The 22,416-nt window shown below is 39.2% G+C and overlaps 2 non-coding genes across 2 annotated transcripts; both read left to right on the top strand.

Moving 5' to 3' along the window:
* Positions 1-6,530: 6,530 nt before the first annotated feature.
* On the top strand, positions 6,531-6,604 carry TRNAT-UGU (transfer RNA threonine (anticodon UGU)). Its single transcript has one exon. It is a non-coding gene; the product is annotated as a tRNA-Thr (tRNA).
* A 214-nt stretch (positions 6,605-6,818) lies between these two features.
* On the top strand, positions 6,819-6,892 carry TRNAT-AGU (transfer RNA threonine (anticodon AGU)). The gene has a single exon. It is a non-coding gene; the product is annotated as a tRNA-Thr (tRNA).
* Positions 6,893-22,416: the final 15,524 nt, after the last annotated feature.

Here is a 22,416-nt window from a genome sequence, read left to right as displayed (position 1 = left end):
TGGAGAAAATGGTATTACCAAAGATGTTAAAGAGAGATTAACAGCTGAATTTGCAAAAACCATCAATGATATCGAACGGTTAGGATCACTTATGTTTGATGAAATGGCGATCAAACCAAGAATGATATATGACAAAAATTTGGATCGATTCTTTGGGAAAACCAGTGAATCTATTGAGAAAAAGGAAGGCGAATGTGAAAAGTTGGCCACCCATCTACTTTGTTATATTTTTCAAGGCCTCTCAACAAACTTTAGATTACCAGTAGCATATTTTTACACCTCGAATTTAGATGGTAAACAGCTACACAAGCTAACCTTTGAAGTAATGAAGGCAGTTGAAGCGAGTGGGTTTATAATTCTACGTTTAGTATCTGATAATGCTAAAACAAACACCGCAGCCTTCAAAGTCTTTGGTAACGGAAATTTAAGCCACGAAATTCGACATTATCTTGGTATTGACAGGGAAGCTTTTAATTGCTTTCGATCAGAGCCATATTATTAAAAATATTCGCTCTCAGTTTTTGGCCAGGCTAATGGCTTTTATTGGATTGGAAATTTCATCAAAGTTCGTTAAGAGATTATACGAAATGCAAAAAGGACATGTTGTAAAACCAGTTAGGTGTCTAACTCGAAAAGTCCTTTATCCAAGTAGTTTTGAAAAAATGAACGTACTAAGAGCGGTACAAGTGTTTTCGCAACCTGTAACAGCCGCGTTAAGAACCCTACTAACGCTTGGCATGGCTGATCCCAAAGAAATCGAAGATTTGAACGCATTCATCTTTTTCATGGAAATGGTAAGAACCTGGTGGGAGATTCATAATGTCTGCAATTTATACAAGAAATCAAAATAAGCTCGCTTTTCAAAATATTAAAGATGCAAGGCTAGATTGGCTTGTTGAAGAGTTTCTTCCATTCATTGATATAATTCAGAAACGCTACTATCAAAACAGAAAGATTGACTGATGAAACCTACGAATCCCTTCAGATAACCACAAAATCAACAGTAGGACTAGTAAAACATCTGTTGGAAGGTGGATTTAACTATGTGTTTACGAGAAAACTCTCGATCAATGCGATTGAACAAGCTTATAGCCATATAAGGGGTTCTGGAAGAAAAAATGACGAAATGATGCCCTGGATGTTCGATCTTGTACTCTTAGCATTGAACATTACTTAAAGATTGGAATTTCAAAGGCATCAAACTCTTCTAATTGCAGCAGAAGTCATAAGGCTAAAATTTCTGGTAACAAATCTTAATACGGATAATAAAAATGTGGTGGCGTACAGTGGTGTAGCTAGGAAAATTTGACCTACGGCAAACCATAGAAATTGCGCCCCTTCCCAGGTGGTCCGAATTATATGAAATTGAATATAAGTTAAACTTAAGTTAATTTTTAATAACTATAATCTTTAATTGTACAAGAAATATTGTGTAATTCGTAACCAACTTATAGTGTTACCTTCCTTGCTTTGATTGACGAAAATTTGTCAATAATATCGTCGAAGTCTGTTTTCCATTTGTTCTCTCTCGATACTTAGCAAAGCAAGTTCACACAACCTTCTTTGGCCCCAGGCATTTTTCTAGAAAGCTACCTGAATCTAATCTCATCTTAGAGATATATATAACGGAAATATAAACATTAAAAAAACCTAAAACACAACACCAAAGCAGACCGCCAAAAAAAATTAAAACGTAATTTGGCGCCCTCCGTCGAGTTGCGCCCATGGCACGCGCCATGGCTGCCATACCCTAGATACGCCTCTGGTGGCGTAGCCAGAAATTCGTCAAGGGGGGGTTGAGAAGGGGGTGGTACTTAAGTACAGTGAAAGGTAGGCCCAAGGGGAGGTCTGCACCCGGAAACCCCCCCCTGTCTACGCCACTGAAAATGTGTATAAATACTATTGTATCTTAATTTCTTTTTGTAAAAATAGCAAGCTCCTCAAACGCTGAAAAAATACCAAGGATGGCAACTTCCATTTCATCCGAAGAACGAGATATGTTAGTCAAAGCGATGGCTAGAGATGTAAAAACTAAATTAACATCCGGTTTGCTAGGGACTCTTTCAAGAATGGAGAAAATAACTAAAACTGGTAATAGTGTTTCATTTTATATTCAAACTTATTATTACACATATTAATTATTTTCAATTTAAGATAAGTGTATGACTATCATTCAAAATTGCACAACCGCTTTGATTGGAGGGTATATAGTTAAAGTTGCTGCAGAAAATTCTGAGTGCTGGGAGTGTCTGGAGAAGCTAATACAGCCGGCTTCAGATTCACCTCTTATTACTTTAATACGAGAGCAAGACAATGGGGGACTCAAGTATCCCAGCAGACTGTTAATTAACTTGCTAGTAGAAGTCACGGCATTCATTAAACATTCCCTAGATATATTTCCTCAGGTCTATGTACTCAGTACATATTTAGAAGTCATTTATCCGTACTTTAAAAAACCATTAAGTTGTTCATGTGACAATGACAAAGTAACAAAATTGTTACTAGAAAAATATATTAGACCTCTTATATAATCACGCTCGTGATATATCTGATGTAATGGAGAAAAAGAAAGCTTTTAAAGGAAATCCTCTGTCGCATAAAGTTAAGAAAGTTTAAAAGTTTAGTTTTTAACTGTTTAAAGGTAAAAATAAAAGTTTTAAACGATATCCTAATTATCCTCTGTCTCGGAAAGTTTAAATTTTTGGTTTTAAATTGATTTAAACTAAAAATAAAATAAAATAGCTGTCAATTTATTAAATTTGTATAATTAAGTTTATTTCAGCTGTATATTTTATCTTGCTTATTTTTCCTAATTTTAGTACAGCCAAATTTTTGTAAACCATCCCTTATATAATTTTGGAAATTTATAGAAGACCCCTTATTTTACGATTTCAAAAAGAAGTGATTAAGAGCGCCATCTGTAGCAAACAAAATGAAAAAACAAGCCGCGATATTGTATCCCCCTCTAATGGGAGCGTGCACGGTCCTTGAAAATAACGTAGGCAACGGGTTGAATCACAGATTATAATAACAACCAGCTAGACTGATACTCAAGGCACCACTTTAGGCCTAAGTCATCGAGTGACTTTTGAAGCCATTAAGGTTAACCTAAAGGAGTCCTGACCTTCTTGTTTCCAAAATCGCATCTTTTTAAAAGTCTTATAAAACGTATTTGGAAACTATTTTTCTGATACTGAAATATATCTACATAACCGTCTTTTTGCGCTCTACTCGTTTATCATTTTTTTATGATTTTATTTTAAGCCAAGAATTAATAGTATTTAAACCAAAACAGGAGAATTTAAAACGAATTTTAATTCTTAACACCGTAGTTTCTATTTAATATTTTTGAAATTTTTAGACACATTAGAGGAATAGCGTTTCTATTTTTTAATCTTGACAAATTTTTATTTAAGGTTAACCTAAAGGCAACTTTAGTTCCTTAAAAGTCCGCCAGGGTATCGAAAAATTTTAGTGCGAAATACGTAAAAGAGAGAGAGGGGGAATAGGCTCCACGCGTAGTCGGGTACCGAACCCTACATTTTCTGGTACTCGCGCCGCCGATAAGTGATTGATAGCCGTAGAGTAAGTCTTCTTTGTAAAATAAAGCGACTGATAGTTTTTGTCCCCTCTTGGGGGGGGGGGGGGGGGGCGAAGGAAGACTGCTTTTATGATTTTTACCTGATTTGGTTTCGTGTACACGATTCTTCAAATTGTGAATATTTGCGTAGAAGTTTGAAGTAGTGAAAATAGTTTGATGAGCGCCCGAAAAAATTGAAATAAAATAACTTGGAATGACAGTGAATCAGGCTGATCCATACGTCTATTTATATAAAATAAATGTAATATAATATACTATACTCAGTTTATATTGTCGAAACAAATATTATTACAAACTGTTTCTATACATTGAACAAAAATAGCAATACCCAAAGGGTAAAAACCTGTGCATTGGGAAATGGAAATACTAACAGTAAGTGTGCGACGTTTTACATAATTTTTCTGTCATTTCGCTAATATATTTTTAAATTTAGACAACGGGAAAACAATATTTACAAAGGAAGAAGCAGTATACACCATGGGGGAAAAACATGTATAAAAATGACAAAAACTATATATACAAGATTGAAAAGATGTTTAAAATTAAAATGATTTATTACACTAGTAAATCATAAATCGTATTTCTTCTAACAAAGTTATTACTTTACTTATTTTTAGTAGAATATCTGATTTCGCTGACCGTTTTGGAGTTTTATTTTTATTTTTCAAAGCTTGAACTACATTTCCAAGCTTCTATGACTACGCGGGTCAACCAATTCTGGCAAAAGCCCTTCATAATAAAAGCTTGATAGTTTATTTTTCATTTTAGTGTCCCAAAACTCTTTGTCAAATTCAATTCGTTCAATGTTGATTTCACCGGGACTCCATAAAACAAAATTACAAAAACGTTTGCCAGTTATTTTCATTTGCCCCTGAATTTGGAAGTAATAGTTATGGGTTCGTTTTAGTTTGATTTCGCCTGTTTTATCAATTGCGCAACAAAAGTCCGCACCTTCTTCGATTAATTTTTTAAATGGTTTGTTCTTTGCACGTTCAGGGCATTTTATTTCTATGATACCGCAATTGTTTTCTATAATTCCGTCTGGAGTGGCTGCCAGATATCCGAATTCCGTATCAACAAACAATCTGTTTGAAGTTATGACTTCACCAGTTTTCCTTTGGTAATCGGCCAAGGCGTTACTTTCGTTCAATCGCCCTTACTCCATGTCTGCGGAAGATATTCTATTTCCCACAGCGGTTTGTATTTTCAAAATTAGACTAGTAAATAAATCTTTGAATTGATTCACGTTGGTGCTCTTTTTTCCATCTTTTAATGGGTTGCAGTAGTACTCTTTACATTTTGCGTGGTCTCCATAAACGTGATGGGGGCCATTTCTAAGGTCGTAGATCAAATCTTGTTCAGATTTTTTGTTGATGCAGTTGTATCTTATATCCGCTCTGGCGCATAAAGAAAGGCGCTTTATTCGCGCTTTACTCAGATGCTTGGCCATGGATGCCCCTTCTTTATTTATGGCGTATAACGTAACCCCGTACCTCAATACCCTTTTTTTTTGCCATGAAACAAATGCTACAATATTTGTTTCATCCACCAAGGAAAAGTAGTTTATTGGTTTCAGCTCCAATTATAGCGCCTGCCCCGGAGTTTGCCATAAACATTCCATTATACGACCGTTGCACCCAACTTCCATCAGCTATCACTTTTATCCACGCCACTCCATCAGCATCGACGTGGCCCTTGCTTATAGCGATTTCATACTCGGAAACTCCGGCAGCCAAAATTTCGGAGTGTAGTTGTTCAGCCCAATCCTAACACGAAAAGTGATTGATATCAGTATGAATATATTTGAACGATATATTTTGCAATATCTCGCAATATCAAAACTAAATAGTACTATGTTTTATCTTTTTTTATCTTTGCTTGACATGTTTTTCAAATCTGTGATTCAACCGTGTGAACCGTGGCGCCGTGGCTTAGTTGGTTAAAGCGCTTGTTTAGTAAACAGGAATTCCTGAGCTCAAATCTCGGCGGTGCCTTCGGGTAAATGTGTTCTATTACCTTCGCTTGACATTTTTTCAAATCTGTGATTCAACCGTGTGAACCGTGGCGCCGTGGCTTTGTTGTTTAAAGCGCCTGTCTAGTAAACAGGAGATCCTAAGTTCAAATGTCGGAAATGCCGACGGGTAAATGTGTTTCTTTTATCTTTGCTTGACATTTATTTCAAATCTGTGATTCAACCGGTTGAATCGTGGCGCCGTGGCTCAGTTGGTTAAAGCGACGGTCTAGTAAACAGATAATCCTGAGTTCGAATCTCAGCGGTGCCTTCTTGGTTAGGTTTTTTGTAATCTTCGCTTGACATTTTTTTCAAATCTGTGATTCAACCGGTTGAATCGTGGCGCCGGGGCTCAGTTGGTTAAAGCGACGGTCTAGTAAACCGATGATCCTGATTTCGATTCTCGGCGGTGCGTTCAGGGTTAGGTTTTTCTATAATCTTCGCTTGACATTTTTTTCAAATCTGTGATTCAACCATATGAACTACAGCACTGTGCGTTAATTGGTTAAACCGCTTGACTATTAAACAGGAGATCCTGAGTTCGTATCTCGGCGGTGCCTTCAGGGTTGTAGGTTTTCTATAACCTTGGCTTGACATTTTTTTCAAATCTGTGATTCAACCGGTTGAATCATGGCGCCGTGGCTAAGTTGTATTTGGCGCCGGTCTAGTAAACATTAGGTCGTTAATTCAAATCTCAGCGGTGCTTTCAGGGTTAAGTTTTCTATAATCTTCGCTTGACGTTTTTTTAAATCTGTGATTCAACCGGTAAAAAACGTGGCGCCGTGGCTTAGTTGGTTAAAGCGCCTGTCTAGTAAACAGGAGATCCTGAGTTTGTATCTCGGTGGTGCCTACAGGTTAATGTTTTTTTATCTTTGCTTGACATGTTTTTCAAATCTGTGATTCAACTATGTGAACCCAGGCGCCGTGGCTTAGTTGGTTAAAGCGCCTGTCTTGTGAACAGGGGATCTTGAGTTCGAATCTCGGCGGTGCCTTCAGGTAAATGTGTTCTAATATCTTCACTTGATATTATATTAAAATCTGTGATTCAACCGTGTGAACCGTGGCGCCGTGGCTAAGTTGGTTAAAGCGCCTGTTTAGTTAACAAGTGATCATGAGTTCGAATCTCGGCGGTGCTTTCAGGTAAATGTGTTCTAATACCTTCACTTGATATTTTATTAAAATCTTGGATTCAACTGTGTGAACCGTGGAGCCGTGGCTTAGTTGGTTAAAGCGCCTGTCTAGTAAACAGGAGATCCTGAGTTCGAATCTCGGCGGTGCCTTCAGGTAAATGTGTTCTAATACCTTCACTTGATATCTTATTAAAATCTTGGATTCAACGGTGTGAACCGTGGAGCCGTCGCTTAGTTGGTTAAAGCGCCTGTCTAGTAAACAGGAGATCCAGAGTTCAAATCTCAGTGGTGCTTTCAGGGTTAAGTTTTCTATAATCTTTGTTTGACATTTTTTCGCGTTTGGTTATTTGGAGAGTGCGGTTCGTTTTTCTTTGCTCTCCTCGCCTGCTCGCTAAGCCTTAGTTTCGGTTATTTTTCTAATATTTGGTTTGTTTATTTATAATTTACTAATCCGCGCAATTTCTTTTTTCTGCTTCCTTGCCCTCCTGGGTTTTCGTCTGAAATCCAGGATGGATATTTTTAAACGCTCTAACTTTTTAACCTATGCTTACCAAGATATAACAGAAGATGATGTTATCACGGCGATCCACCTGGCTTTTGGGTTGGAGGCCATCTCGTCGGTGGTTCCAACTACAGGAGCTTTTTTTTGTCACGTTTGTCTCTGTCAAGGACGCCGAGGACTGCGTTTTGCAGGGAATTGATATTAACGAAGAAGTCTATGCCGTGTCGAATGTTGCTGTTAAGGTAGTGGTAGCCTCTTTTTTTGGTTTACCGGAATTTGTTGCTGACGAGGCTTTGATGGAGAAATTGTGAAGTATGGGCTGTGAGTTAAAGGGAGAGCTCGTATGGGCGAAGAGTAAGAAGAATATTTACACGGGAGTTCGACGGGTGAAGGTGGCGTTACTGGAAGGGGTTTCGTCACTTCCCTATCGCATTAAACTTAAGGACATGATGGTATGGAGTCCTTTTACGAAGTCCAGCATGATCGCCAAGGCCCGGTCTGTAACGGGTGTTTGGCTTCCGATCACATATACAAGGACTGTCCTAAGTTTGTTTGTTTCGGTTGCGAGCAACAGGGCCACACCGTTCGTAATTGTCCTCAGCGGGCTGGTAATGATAATTCCGCTGATAAGTCAGAGGGCGTTGCGCCACAGGATACGGCCGACGTGGGTGTTAGTAAACCGGATGCTTCGATAATTAATCGTTTTTCCAAAGTTAAATAGAGCGGTAGGCCTAACAGCAAGCGTCAACATTCAACGGATGACGGTGACGTCATTTCGTATCGGCATCGCCGAAAGAGTTCTTCTATTCTTAAGTCCTCCCGCCCGACCGACCGGTAAGCTTGCCCCTTCGCCCAATTTGCCTCCTGTTGACGACTCTGACCCCATGGGGTCTGGAAGGCTGCAGTCTGATGGAGTTTTGGTAGATCCCAACACGGCATAATTAATATGGCGTTACGTTTTTTATCGCTAAATGTTAATGGATTGCGTGATAAGACGAAAATGGAACATGTAATAGCTTTTATAAAGGACTATGATCTCGTTTTTTTTTACAAGAAACCCACTGGCTCCCGGAACATGTAGCTCTGTTTAAAACGTATTTTAGAGGTAAAGTTTTTATTGACCTGGATTTAAATAATGGAGGTTTTTCCGGTGTTGCAACTTTAATACGGCCAGGAATAGATGTCTTACCCCGCCGGGTGGTACATAAAAATACGGGGCGTTTTTTATTGACCTCATTGGAAATATATGATACCTGTATCGACTATATTAATGTTTACGCTCCAAATGACGCAGCCTCCCGTTCGACCTTTTTTAAAGAAATCGCCAATATTTGTAGTACGCTTCATCGGCCTTTTATTTTTGGCGATCTTAATGATGTCATGAACCCTTCAATGGACCGGCGCCCCGCAAATTTGAATATTCGCGGGCTGGATTTGTTTTTGGGCGATATTTATTCTCCCGAATAGACTACTTTTTCGTTCGGTGACCCGAACTAGCGCTTTTATCTCGTTGCACCTACATGGTTTCTCACTTTTCTGATTATAAAGCCCTCATAGTGCAAGTTGATCTGTCTGGTTCTCCGAGAGGGCCGGGAACTTGGGCTTTTAATTCCTCTTTGTTGGAGTATGATAACTTTCTCACCGGTTGTACTCGTATAGTGGAACGAAGCCAAACCTCACTTGACTACCGGGAAGATATTTTTCGGTGGTATGAAGATTTGAAAATATCTTTGCGTGATTACGCTATTTTTTACTCCAAACATTTGGCCTCGCAGCGTCGCGCGCATAAAACCAAATTGCAAAGGGATTGTTAAAAAATTACGTAACGCAGAAAAACCACTTTTTGGACTCCACCCTCCCCCTCGTAACAAAGAGTAACAAATGGAAAGACCCCTCTTCTTAAATTACGTAACGAATATCGAACCCCCCCCTTAAATTATTATAGTAGGTAACAACTAATATGTTGGTAATAAAGTACAATAAGAGCAGGCACTAAATTTTATTGTTTGTAATTTACATTTGAAATTACAACACTTTATATCCATGGGTATGAAATTCTTTTAAACGTGAGTAAACCAAAGAAAATGCTTATGTTTGTAATAATTCTGACTGTTTCTGAAAATGATGAAAATTTTATTCTACGATATTAAAAATAAGATGTGTTACGTAACATTTTAGTGAACCCTCCCTCCCCCCCACGTAACAATTCGTAACGCTTGCAAACCCCCCCCCCCTACCACGTTACGTAATTTGTGAACAGCCCCATATAGAGATTAATGCTTACCTTGCTTGTCGGAATTTGTCAGTTGATGAAGAAACCAAACTTATTGCTTTGACGGAATCCCTTTCTCAAGTTACCACCCATGAGTTCGTTGGTGCCGCAGTTCGTGCGAAAGCTCAGCACCTCTTAGCCGACGAAAAACCTACTGCTTTTTTTCTGCGCCTCGAAAATTTTCGGCAGAGGAAAAAAACGATTCAGTCGCTTACATTGTCCAGTGGCGAGAACACCCGGGACGATACCACGATTCGTCAGAATATTTTTGAATACTATGCGAGACTCTATGCTAAGGCGCCGGTAGATCCCGTAGCTGGCGGGAAGAGTATCAGAAGACAAACGGCGGAGCCTGGACAATGCCATTGTCTGGTCGGAGATTGTTACGGCCTTAAAATCAATGAAGCGGGGGAAAAGCCCTGGACGCGATGGCTTCACAGTCGAGTTTTGGTCATTTCTCTTGCCTTTAATCAAGGAAGGTTTTCTTCGGGTTTTGGCCACGATTGCTCGGGATGGTGTACTGCCCCGTACAATGACTGAGGGTCTGATTTTGCTTGTCCCTAAGTCCGGCGATCTCACCTTTTTGTCGTCTTGGCGTCCTATATCGCTGCTCAATTTAGACTATAAAATACTCGCGAAGGTCTTTGCTAATAGGCTTGCACCACTTTTGCCAGATATAATTTCTCCGTGCCAGACGGGAGCGGTGAGAGGCCGTGACATATCGCAGACGCCTCGCTTCTTGCTGGATGCGTCTGACCTTTTATCGGCAACAAACGCACCTGGAGTTTTGTTAAAACTAGATTTGGAAAAGGCATTGGATCAAGTGGACTGGTCCTTTTTGTTTGAAGTGCTTCGCAGTATGGGCTTTGGTGCTTTTTTCCTCAAATGGATTCGAGCCTTTCTAGTCCACGCCAAGTCATGTGTCCGGGTCAATGGCTTTTTGACGGATTTTTTCCCCCGGCGCCGTTCAGTTCGCCAGGGTTGCCCGCTTAGTCCCCTCCTCTATATTCTTTCGACAGAACCACTTTTCGCTGCGTTGTTGCGCAATCCGGCTATTCCACGGCTCCCGATGTTTGGTACCGGCCACTTACCTTTGCTGTTTGCGCACATGGACGATAATACGATTCTAACCAGTTCGACTGATGGTATGGTCGAGGCTATTCATGAGTACGAGCGGTATGGTTGAGCGTCTGGAAACAAATTAAACGTACAGAAATGTCAAGCGCAGTGGCTTGGGTCGTATCGCAATCGCCTTCCGATGGTGATCTCTGGGGTGTCCATTAGTGGCGACCCACTAAAGATTTTGGGGATTTATTTAACGAACGATGGTCAAGAATTGCTCCGTCTTAACTGGAACCCCCGTATGGACAGGTTTTCCGGCACTTTACGTTTGGGAAACAACGTCGTCTTACGTTAACGGGCAAAATTGTCGTCATTAACGTGCTGGCGGCTTCCACTCTTTGGCATACTCTGAGCTCGGTAGATTTGCCATTAGCCTGGGCACAAAGATTTAAAACGGCGGTGATGGATTTTATTTGGGGTCCTGGCATGCGTCACGTGGATTACCAAACACTAATTCGTCCGAAATCTGAAGGGGGGTACGGCCTCGTAGATTTCCAGCTGAAAAACGTCTCGTTCCGTTTAAAAGAAATTAAAAGCTTTATCGGCGACTCCTCTGATTCCGCGATGAAGGACGTCTCACGGTTTTTGCTCTCCTTCTATGGCGGCTATGAGGGCATGGGCTTTCAAGTCTTTCGGCTTCAGTTCGACTAGAAACTATTACCAAGGATGGTTCCCCGGTATCGCAGTATTGTTACCGCGTGGAACAGATTACTTGTCGCTAATGAATGGACTGTTTTACCGCACGCGAATCCTGTCTTTGAGCCGATTTTTCTGAACCCGCGAGTTACCGGTTTTTCCGCGTCGGCGCAAGAGAGGGCTACTTTCACGCGCGCGGGGCTCGTTTTCGTGAGAGATATAACGTATGAGGTCATCCCAGGCTTCCTCCCTCATACCGTCATCTTGGACATGTTTTCATCGGTTCGACCGCGTTTACTGGATCGGTCAATACTTTCGCTCTATCATAAGATGTTGCGGCACATTCCACCGGCCTGGGCTCATTTTGTGGACTCTTTGGACATTCTGGTTCATGAGCCACCTGTTTCCGAATTGGTTCGGGTCATCAACTCTAAAGAAGAGGCTGTCGTTTTCAGCGAGCTCAAATCGTCCGTCTTTGGTAAAGCAAGCGTGTTCCATGGAGTTTCGAGGCGAAGAACGTTGGAGAGGCTTTTTCTCCACGCCACTTGTGCAAGTGCATTGGGGAAAAGTGTCGTGCCCTCTAATGGCCACGCGGTACGCGGACATTAACTTTCGTCTCATCCACCAAGCATTTCCGGTCAAAGAACGGTTACTCCATGCTGGTCTTGTCGCGGACAATAGGTGTTTATTTTGTAATTATCTGTGCGAAACAGTCAGTCATCTTTTTGTAACGTGCCCCGTAGTTCAGGAGTGGTGCACCTGGCTTTTTATCACAGTTTTAAAGCTCCCAGTTTCAATTTTCGGTTTTTTATCTGAGACTCGTGCCCAGTTTATCGTTTTTACCTCTCCGAGGGTACTTTGTATTCTGGAGGGGTATTACAGGCACCGTGTCTGTCTGTGGGTCTGTCCGGGCTGCGAACGCATTCGTATTTTCCGTGCAAAGGTTAATCATTGCGTACGCAGTTTCTCGAAGGGTTGGCAATACCACCGTGTGACGGTGAGCGTTAACGGATTTATTTGCGGTTTGGTTTGGATGGTGTTTTTCGTTAACGCTCACCGTCGTGACGGTTTTGTGTATTACGTTTTTGTAATGTTTATGCGTAGGTTGTTAATGTTGAGTTCGTGTCATGACGGTTGTGGGTGTAGAGTTTGTGGTGTTTGTGCTATGATGGTTGTGGATGTTGAGTCTGTTGTGTTTGTACGGGCGTTTTCTCTCCAGCTTCTACTTAATGACGGACCGAGTGCTGAGTGTTATGGCAACCTCTCAACGTCCAATGGCAGGGTTTCCACCAATTGTTCACGGTATTCGTCTTATGTCAATTTGCGAATTATTGGCGCCGGCCGGGATCGAACCCGGGTCTACTGCGTGCCAGAGATTCACTCTAACAACTGAGCCACCTGCGCCTGCTAAGCGAGGGTCCTTTATGCTGTTATGAAGTTAATAAAGTCAATTTATTTTATAACATTTTATAGATATATGATGTATATATTAAACTTATAATTAATTAACTTTGTTAATGTAAAATACTATCACAACCAGGAATCGAACCCGGGTCTCATTGTTATAATGCGGATGTCTTACCCCGGGGCAATGACGTCCATGTTGTTACCGTAAAAATAAAAGATGTCATAAACAGACTGTTGGAGGAATGTTTTACGTGAAGAATACAAACAATTTATGTAGATAATTTTTTTAATGCGGGTGTAGTGAAAATAGAAAGCATCATAAACAATTGTTGAAGTAAAAACCGAGATAAAAATAAATACAGGATTTGGTTTAGCGGGAAGATAGCAAAGTATGTAGATTTTGAATGATTTTTTCTGATACTCTAGTTTTCGAAACTGAATGTGCGTGACGTAGAACGTATGTAAATTTCACGTTTTATTTTAATTATCTTTTGTTTTATCTGTCGGAAATTAAATTGGGAACCCGGTTGTCGGACTTCGATGTTCTGCCGTCAAAGCATTGATTCCTGTTATGCTTGTTAAAAAAATCTCAATTTTTTTAACTTATGACGTTAAATCAATATTTGAAATATTTTTTTTTCTAATTGTAACCAGGCGACGAGCAGAGCGAGTCGTCGCCTGGTTATATATAGGTACCTCGATTTTTAACATTAAACTCGATGCTTCACACTATGGGAAAGTTAAGTTTGGGTGCTGAGGTACCTTAATTTCTGATGTACGCATCAGTAACTTTTAGACAGTTGTACAGAAAAAACGGCTTGGTTTATGATGAAAGGTTTTTTAAAGGATTTTCGTTTATAGTTTAAATTAATTTCCTAGCCATATTATTTCTATTCAATTTAAAAAGAAAGGTTATAAATAATTGTTTAAAAATTTTGCTGATTTTCAATGTAAATAGGTTACAGCAGGTGGCGATAGCGTCTAGGATCAGAAAATTTTACGTTGTTGCGCCAGCCTCTTTTACACTGATTTTGGTCCTTAAATATGAAATAAAATGGCGTTCATGCGATGCGTTAGCTCGAGTTTCTTAAGCCTTGGTCTTCTAGAAAATAAATGTGTCATATAAAAGAGAGTGATTGGCGTGTTGAAATGTGGTGTAGTGGTTATAGGCGTTGATATTCTTAAACAATTTCGTTGTAATAAGGAGGGTTCGAATCTAGTATGAATGAATATTTTTCGGATGGGTTCTATTTCGAAAATGTTTGTGTTATAAATGAACCTTAATTTACTAAATTACTTAAATTTAAATTAAATATTTAATAATATCGAGATGGAATACTCATTGGTAGGTCGTATGGTAAAGGAGCTGCCTACGATTGTACTTCTCATAGAGATCAAAATATAAGTAGAGGGGAAATCGAGCCTGACTGCTTGAAACTCCTGTTCCGACCCTGGAGCCTTTGGCTGTGGATTTTGAAACAACAGAAACTATCCGCGTCTCTACACTTCTAGTTTTGAAAATAAGCGCGAGATGACGCCACGGTGTATATTATAGTTGTTACATACCGCTGGGGGGAAGGAAATTGTAATCACAGCTTCGAGTTCGGTGTTTGTTTGTCTAGTTACATATGTATGGTACTATTCCTTTTATTATTTATATGAATGGAACGAGCGGATCTTCCTCGGATTGGAAATTGGCGAGCTAAAGGATCGTAAGACGACAATCGGATTGATCCGAGCGCCGATCGGAGCAAGTAATGGAAACGCTATCAATCAGTTTCCTGTCTATAAGCCCGGCCCACGAGGGGTCGGGGTGTGCAATAACTGGTGGCTATACCGGGGAGTCGGGGTCCGGCTCTTGTAACCCACCACGGGCGGTAGCGCACTGGGAGATGTTAGCTCAGTCCAAATGGTCCTATCTCCACTTCCGACTTCGGTCCGGTGTGGGCTGGTAACTGGGCTTTGGCCCAGGCTAACGGAGAGGGGCCGGGCAAACTGGCCGTCTCGGTGGATTGGGTTGCCTGCTGTGGGGCTGTGTGCCCGTCGTTCCCCTTTAGGCGCTCCTTCCAAAGGGCTTGGCTCTCTACCTTTCTAGGTACGGTGTCGGCTGGCATTGCCAGAGCATCTGCTCTTATTCCCACTGCTGTGTGCGAAGTGGCGCGTTGGTCGGCTCATTGCTGCACCTTCTGCTGGGTTGAGCGGCTTGCGTCGAGGGTGCGACCATCAGTAGTAGGGTTCTGCTACTCCTGCTGGTTTTGTCACCTGTCCGGGCGTGTGGACGCTGGCGTAGGGCATTTGATGATGGACCTCCGGTGGTGTGGTTTCAATCTTACCGGTACACCGGGCTATAAATCTGATGCATGTCTACAAGTCCCATACTAAAAGGTGGGTAGAAATATCGACCCGTAGATACGCTTGGGTGTCGGGACGTCATTCGGCAAAGGTAAAGGCGTGGTAGCGGACGACATTTTGTGCGTAAAGTAGGCGGCCTGCAAAAGCGTACAGGTGCTTTTGACGTTACGATGGCCGTCGATGAAAGTGTGATCGCATTTGAGATCAGTTTAATTTTCCGCACACAAAGCGTAACGTTTGTCCTTGCAAAGCGCCCATCTCAGTTTGGGACTCCGACAATGACTTTGCGCGACCCTTGGACTCTAGGCGCAGGGTGGCGCCACCGTGCAGCGCTCCGGCCCCATTGACAATCGTCGCAGTTAGTAAGCAACATGGATATTTTTAGGAACTTCCGCGAATACGATGCCTGGTGAGACGTTTTAGATGCGTCAAACGCTACGTCGCTGACCAGTGCCGTCTTCGGCACTGCCTGTTGGTTCGACAAGAGTGTTAACACTAGTCTCGATCGTGAAATTTTTAGCTACGAGGCAGCTGATCGCTAAGCGCAGCAGCATCTGTATGGGAAATCGGATTCCATTGTTTTTGTTAATACTTCCCCTAAAGAACATAGAAAGCGATTACTTAAGCAGTACACAGATTTTAAATCTCTGAAAGAGACTGATCCTGAGAGCACAGATATATTCATGAAACAGTTAGTTGATGATATATATCCAAATTGCCCTGATAGTCGAGAAGACACTTGTTTGTATGATTGGGCTAGGTTCTACTATCGGGTTTCAAAAAAGCCTATTACAAAACGACCTTCTGAATTACTTGAACTAAAAAATGGAGCTGGTTTTGTAAAGATGAGGGTTAAACCTTTCCTGGTTCAGCACCCAAATCATGATTTATATAAATCTGAATCAGAGTCTGAAAAATGTTATCATGGGTGGTTGATGTTATTTTGACCTTGGAGAGAAGAAAGTTCTATACTAGGGAATCATAAAACTTTTAAAGAATCTTTTGAAAGTAATTTACCAAGGTTAAAGGATATGATGAAGTATCATGAAAAGTTAAATGCTTTACTAGAGGCAGAAAAGGAACTGCGAGAAGCTTTGACTAAAGATACACCACATGACAATCAGAATAATTATGTGGTAGCTAGCACTGATAATCCTATTGTGGGAAGAGAGTTGGGAGAAGCCGAAAGTGCAACGAATGAAGTGAACGCAGCTCTTAAGGAAAATTTAATTTTAACTCCTGACAGCATAACTTGTGCGCTAGTATATTTGGAAACAGATCAGAGGAGTATCTTTGATAAAATCGCTTGTCATTTTTGCAGTTCAAACTCTTCTGACTAAGCACTGCGTATGTTTATAAGTGGATATGGAGGAACTGGGAAAAGTTTCCTAATTAAAACCCTTAGAATATTTTTATGCTCGCACTTTCAAGATAAACTCTGCGTGGCTTTGGCAGCTCCTACTGGTTTGGCTGCCTATAACATAGGAGGAGTTACTCTGCATCGTTTGTTAATGCTACCTGTTCAACGTGGAAAAACTGCGAAATATTACAAATTAGGAAATGCAAAAAACAGTTAAAGAGCAGCTCAGAAAACTCGAAAGCAATATATCAGTGACAGCAGGATTAGAATCTAGACTATTGCTTTGCATAAATGCTCGTATTATGCTGAGAAGAAATCTCGATATGGATAAAGGACTTGTTAATGGAGCCATGGGTACTGTGAAAGGGTTTAAAAAGAATGTAAATGGAATTGTTTCACAGTTATTGGTTTTATTTGATTATCATTCCACTGAAGAGAAAATTGAAAGAGTTACAGTCAAGTTTGAAATTTTGACAAAAATTTATGTTCCAAAAAGTCAATTTCCAGTGGTTTTGGCTTATGAGTATGGAATGTGGTTTGATGAATATTGGACCAAGTATTTTTCAAAGTGGGATGGCATACGTGGCTCTTTCGAGGGTTACATCTTTGGATGACCTTCATTTGCTTGATTTTGAAGGGTCGAAAATATATGCAGATTGCAAAGCGATATTCGAGTATAATCGACTAAGAAAATAATTTAGGCCTAATTTGCCTCAAATAGCCTTTTTTCCAAAAAAAAACAACCAAAACAACTTCTGCAGTGTCGCTAAGGCGATTTGAGCATACAGTATATGAAATTTATATGGGTGTAAAAGCTAGTTCAGGTAAGGAAGCTGTTCCCTCCAAGGCTATAGTGCCAAAAAAATCTGTAAGTGGTAATATTCCAAAAGATAATTCACCTTTGGTAATAAAAGGCTTTTTGAATAATGATAACTCATGCTATGCTATTTCCATTTTGCAAGATCTTTTCCAAATTCCAGAATTTGTCAGAAGCATTCGAGAAAAAGTTATTTGTCCAGGACCAACAACGGTTGCATTGCAACAACTGCTGTTTCAGAGGGAAGATCCTAATATTTCACTTTTAAAAACCTCTGCTGTCCGAGGTACGCTTGATGTACGATTTCATGGAAATGATCAACAGGATCCAGTTGAATTTTTGATGAATCTGTTTCAAAAATTTGAAGGTGAAAATGTTCTTATTTATAATTTATTGTCATTTCGTATTCAGTATCAAACTAGATGTCCAAATTGTCCTAATGAGAGTTTATAATCAACAACCTCAAGATGGTAATGTTTTCATCGTTAAAAAAAATTCAGTTTTAATGAATTGTTGGACTACTGGGTGCTGTTTGAAAACCCTTGCGTTCAGTGCCAAAATTAAATGAAGGAACGTTGAACGATTTTGCATTCTAGTAAATATCTAATTTTGAATTTGGCCAGGTTTACGAATTAAAATTCACACTCCAATTAAAGAGTTTAGTACTGATAGGGTAAAAATTAATGATTTCTTATTCAAAACCAAAGCTGCTATAGTTCATATTGGAGAAGACTGTGCAGCGGGGCATTACATAGTTGCTCTTAAGAATTCTGGATCTGGAACAGGGTGGACACTTTGTCAAATAAGTCAAAGGAAAAGGTTTTTTTTTAAATTTGACTGATGTCTATTGTTTATTTTTAGAGAAACTATAATTTCGTTATAAATGGCTGCATGTATTTCAAATTATACTCACAAGGAGACGACCCGAGGTGTAACGCACCGATTTGGTTCAAACTCGGGGGTTTGGTAGACCTTCATGTAACTTGAAACACCCTAAAGGGAAATGTCTCCATAGGCAACCGTTTTGCCATGGCAACAAAAAATGTTTTTGAAAATACCAAATGGAAATTTTCCTATTGAATATAACATGGGAATCTGACCAAATGTAAGGGTAGTTAGGGTACCCCTGTAAAGATTTTAATCAACTTCGAACTTTTTCATTATTTTCTTATTTATATTTTCTATTTTTAGCATTTTCAAAAATTAAAATTGTTTTACAGGGGGTACCCTTAATATTGGTCAGATTCCCATGTTATTTTCTATGGGAAAATTTCCAATTTGTGTTATCAAAAACATTTTTGGTTGCCATGGCAAAACGGTTGCCTATGGAGACATTTCCCTTTAGGGTGTTTCAAGTTACATGAAGGTCTACCAAACCCCCGAGTTTGAATAAAATCGGTGTGTTACTTCCATTCAGAAGTTGCTGATGGGAAAATAGAATTCACATAAAATTAAGTGAAACTCATTGGTGGTATTAATTAATTACCAAAAATAATGTGCGCAATTGTGTAAGTAATATATAGCTCCCGTTAGTTTGTAGTCTTAGTGAAAGACCTATTTTTTAAGTTATGGGAGAGTAAAAAATGAACTGGAATGTGAGCGATGCATGAGACAAACCCCGCAATCATTTATTCTTTTTAGAAAATGCAATTTATCATATTAGAAGAATTTATCAAAAATTGGTAATTTGATGACCTAAATTAAGTACCAGAGTATTAGGCTTGTGTTTCGCGTATAATTTTTTACTTTTAATAATTGGTTTTTTTAATGTTATTTGAGCCCCCTTACTCAGGCCCGGACTGGCCATAATATTAAATCAAAACGTTATCTCGATCATTAAACAAAGGTCAACAAAAGTACAAAAAGGCCCTTCCTTAGCCTGGAATTCAGCAACTTAAACATTACCGTATTATAGGAAAATGCTCAGCTACGCTGAGAAAAAAGGGGATATATAGGTAACCCTGGGAATTTTACTGCGGCTAAGAAGGGACAGGTATTAGAGAAGATCGTACCAATTGAAAACGCCTTAACTAGCATCGTACCAAATGACATCTTATTAAGTGGCATCGTACCAAGAGACATTGCCCTAAGTGGCATCGTACCTAGGGGCATCGTCCTAAGTAGAATAGTACCTAGTGGTATCGCCCTAAATGGCATAGTACCTAGTGACATCGCACTAAGTGGAATTGTACCTAGTTGCATCGCCCTAAGTGGCATCGTACCTAATCTGGTACTGAAATCTATTGTGTATTGAGAGGGGAGTTTTGCTTTTCAGCCTATATATAACGGCCTTTACATACTAAGTAGGCAAACTTTACCCGTATTTAAAAATATATATTAAGTCATGGTAGTGTTATTACTATTTACATGTTTCATTTAAATATAAAATATATCTCCATAAAATAAATCAAGAATTCTATAATATAACGTTATTAAAAATATATAGTCCCCCCAGTAGTGACGTTTTCCACATTGCTTTGCGTCATCACAATAGCTTTATTAGTGCACAACATTTTTAAGAATTTTTTTTCTCAGTGGTAGAGTAACATTGGTAACGTCACCGTAAGAATATCTTGGGAGCTCTAGAGTGCCGAACCTTAAAAGGGCTCAAAAGTTCGGTGGCAAAAAATAAGAAAAAACAGCATGCTTTTCATCCCCCCCCCCAACCCCTCACTCGACCTTGGCAGAGGCGGGCAGAGTCAATCGTAAATTTCGCACTTTACTGACTTTACACACATTTTGCCACCGAACTTTTGAGCAGCTTTAATTTGGGAATATTAAGGTTTATGGAATTTTTCTCATTACGTCATCCAATGCGCATTGGCCCACGAATCAACGTTTTTATTAAATTATAAATTCCTTGTAATCATAATTGAGAATAGGACTGTACTAACTAAAAAGTAATTTTTAAATACGGGTAAAGTTTGCCTACTTAGTATGTAAAGGCCGTTATATATAGGCTGAAAAGCAAAACTCCCCTCTCAATACACAATAGATTTCAGTACCAGATTAGGTACGATGCCACTTAGGGCGATGCAACTAGGTACAATTCCACTTAGTGCGATGTCACTAGGTACTATGCCATTTAGGGCGATACTACTAGGTACTATTCTACTTAGGACGATGCCACTAGGTACGATGCCACTTAGGGCAATGTCTCTTGGTACGATGCCACTTAATAAGATGTCATTTGGTACGATGCTAGTTAAGGCGTTTTCAATTGGTACGATCTTCTCTAATACCTGTCCCTTCTTAGCCGCAGTAAAATTCCCAGGGTTACCTATATATCCCCTTTTTTCTCAGCGTAGCTGAGCATTTTCCTATAATACGGTAATGTTTAAGTTGCTGAATTCCAGGCTAAGGAAGGGCCTTTTTGTACTTTTGTTGACCTTTGTTTAATGATCGAGATAACGTTTTGATTTAATATTTATTCATTAGTATTATTGGGCTTTTTTTCAGCCGTATATTATTATCTATTAATTTTTTTAAAAGGGATTTTGTTTCTTCCGCGAAATAGTTCATTAGTGACGGACCGGTCCAGTTGAGTACGTCTTGATCTTATTGGTTTTCTATTCGATTTAAAATTTATGATATAATTTAATTAATGTAGTAATACTGGTTTGAGGTGTCGCTTAGTCGAATTCAATTTAAATTTATTTCACAATGCCTTGTATTATTAATGGAAAGGTGTTTTTATGTACTTAAAATGGCTTGGTTTCCAAGTATTTGAATTTGAATTTGTTGCTTGATTGGGTTATTATATTTTTGCAATTGGTTACTTTGACTCTGAAGGCTGACCTATTGGGTAATCATAATTTTTTTCTATTGGTTATTTTGACTCTGAAGGCTGACCGATTGGGTTATTATGAATTTTTCTATTGGTTATTTTTGGTTCTGTAACCTTATCGATTAGGTTATTAGACAGTTTTCTATTGGTTATTTTGACCCTGAAAGCTGACCGATTGGGTAATTTTTAAATTTTTCTATTGTTTATTTTGGTTTTGCAACCTTATCGATTGGGTTATTATACATTTTTCTATTGGTTGTTTTGACTTTGAAGACTGACCGATTGGGTAATTATAAGTTTTTCGATTGGTTATTTTGACTTTGCAGGCTGACCGATTGGGTAATTATAAATTTTTCTATTGGTTATTTTGACTCTGAAGCCTGACCGATTAGGTTATCAAAAAAAATTTCTATTGGTTATTTTGGTTCTGAAACCTTATCGATTGAGGTATCGTATATTTTTCTATTGGTTATTTTGGTTCGGAAACTATCGATTGGGGTACTGTATATTTTTCTATTGTTAATTTTTGGTTCTTAAACCTTATTGATTGAGTTATTATATATTTTTATTTTTTAATTTTTGTTGTAATGGTGAGTTTACTTGTATTATGTTTTCACTGCTACTATGTAGTTAAGAATATTTTGAATAAATTGAACTTGGTTGTTGCGGCTCAATTATTTCATTCAGCGCAGGAGGTTTGAAACTCTAATACAATTGCACCGAGGAGAGGTAATATTACGGTCTTGACTGACTTGTTTCGATTGTTCCGTCGACCATTAAGAGACCTCCAATTTTCTGGTCGGTGGCGAAATTGCTTTCCGCGGTCCTTAAAGACGAAATATGGCGGAGTCGTAATTTGAAAAGTGTCGGGAAAATAACACGGGTTCCGGTGATAACAAGTCGTGTTAAAGCATGTGTTCGCAAAGAAACTAATAACCAGTTGAAACTTTTAAAGCCGGATACCGCTCAAAATTGTACTGTGTTAAAAAATATTTTATTGCGACTTTATAAGTAAATTTATTCATTGCTAATGTTATGACTGTTTGATTATTTTGTGCTTAAAGTTTTATTATGTTTCGATTTTTCTTAACTGCTTGAGTTTTGTTTTATTTAAAAGTTTTTTAAATGTAAATAATACTTTTGGTCTTAATAAATAATAATAAAAAAAGCGCCGGTCTAGTAAACAGACGATCCTGAGTTCGAATCTTAGGGTTAGGTTTTCTATAATCTTCGCTTGACATTTTTTTCAAATCTGTGATTCATCCATATGAACTGCGGCGATGTGCGTTAGTTGGTTAAAGCGCCTGTCTAGTAAACACGAGATCCTTAGTTCAAATCTCAGCTATGCTTTCAGGGTTAAGTTTTCTATAATCTTCGCTTGACACTTTTTTAAATCTGTGTGTCAACTGTTTGAATCGT

The sequence above is a fragment of the Leiobunum rupestre genome, chromosome 7, assembly GCF_980474605.1.
Source record: "Leiobunum rupestre chromosome 7, qqLeiRupe1.1.hap1, whole genome shotgun sequence".
Classification (NCBI taxonomy): Eukaryota; Metazoa; Arthropoda; class Arachnida; order Opiliones; family Sclerosomatidae; genus Leiobunum; species Leiobunum rupestre.
Note: the sequence above shows the minus strand (reverse complement) of the source record. Positions and strands in the feature narration are given on the sequence as shown.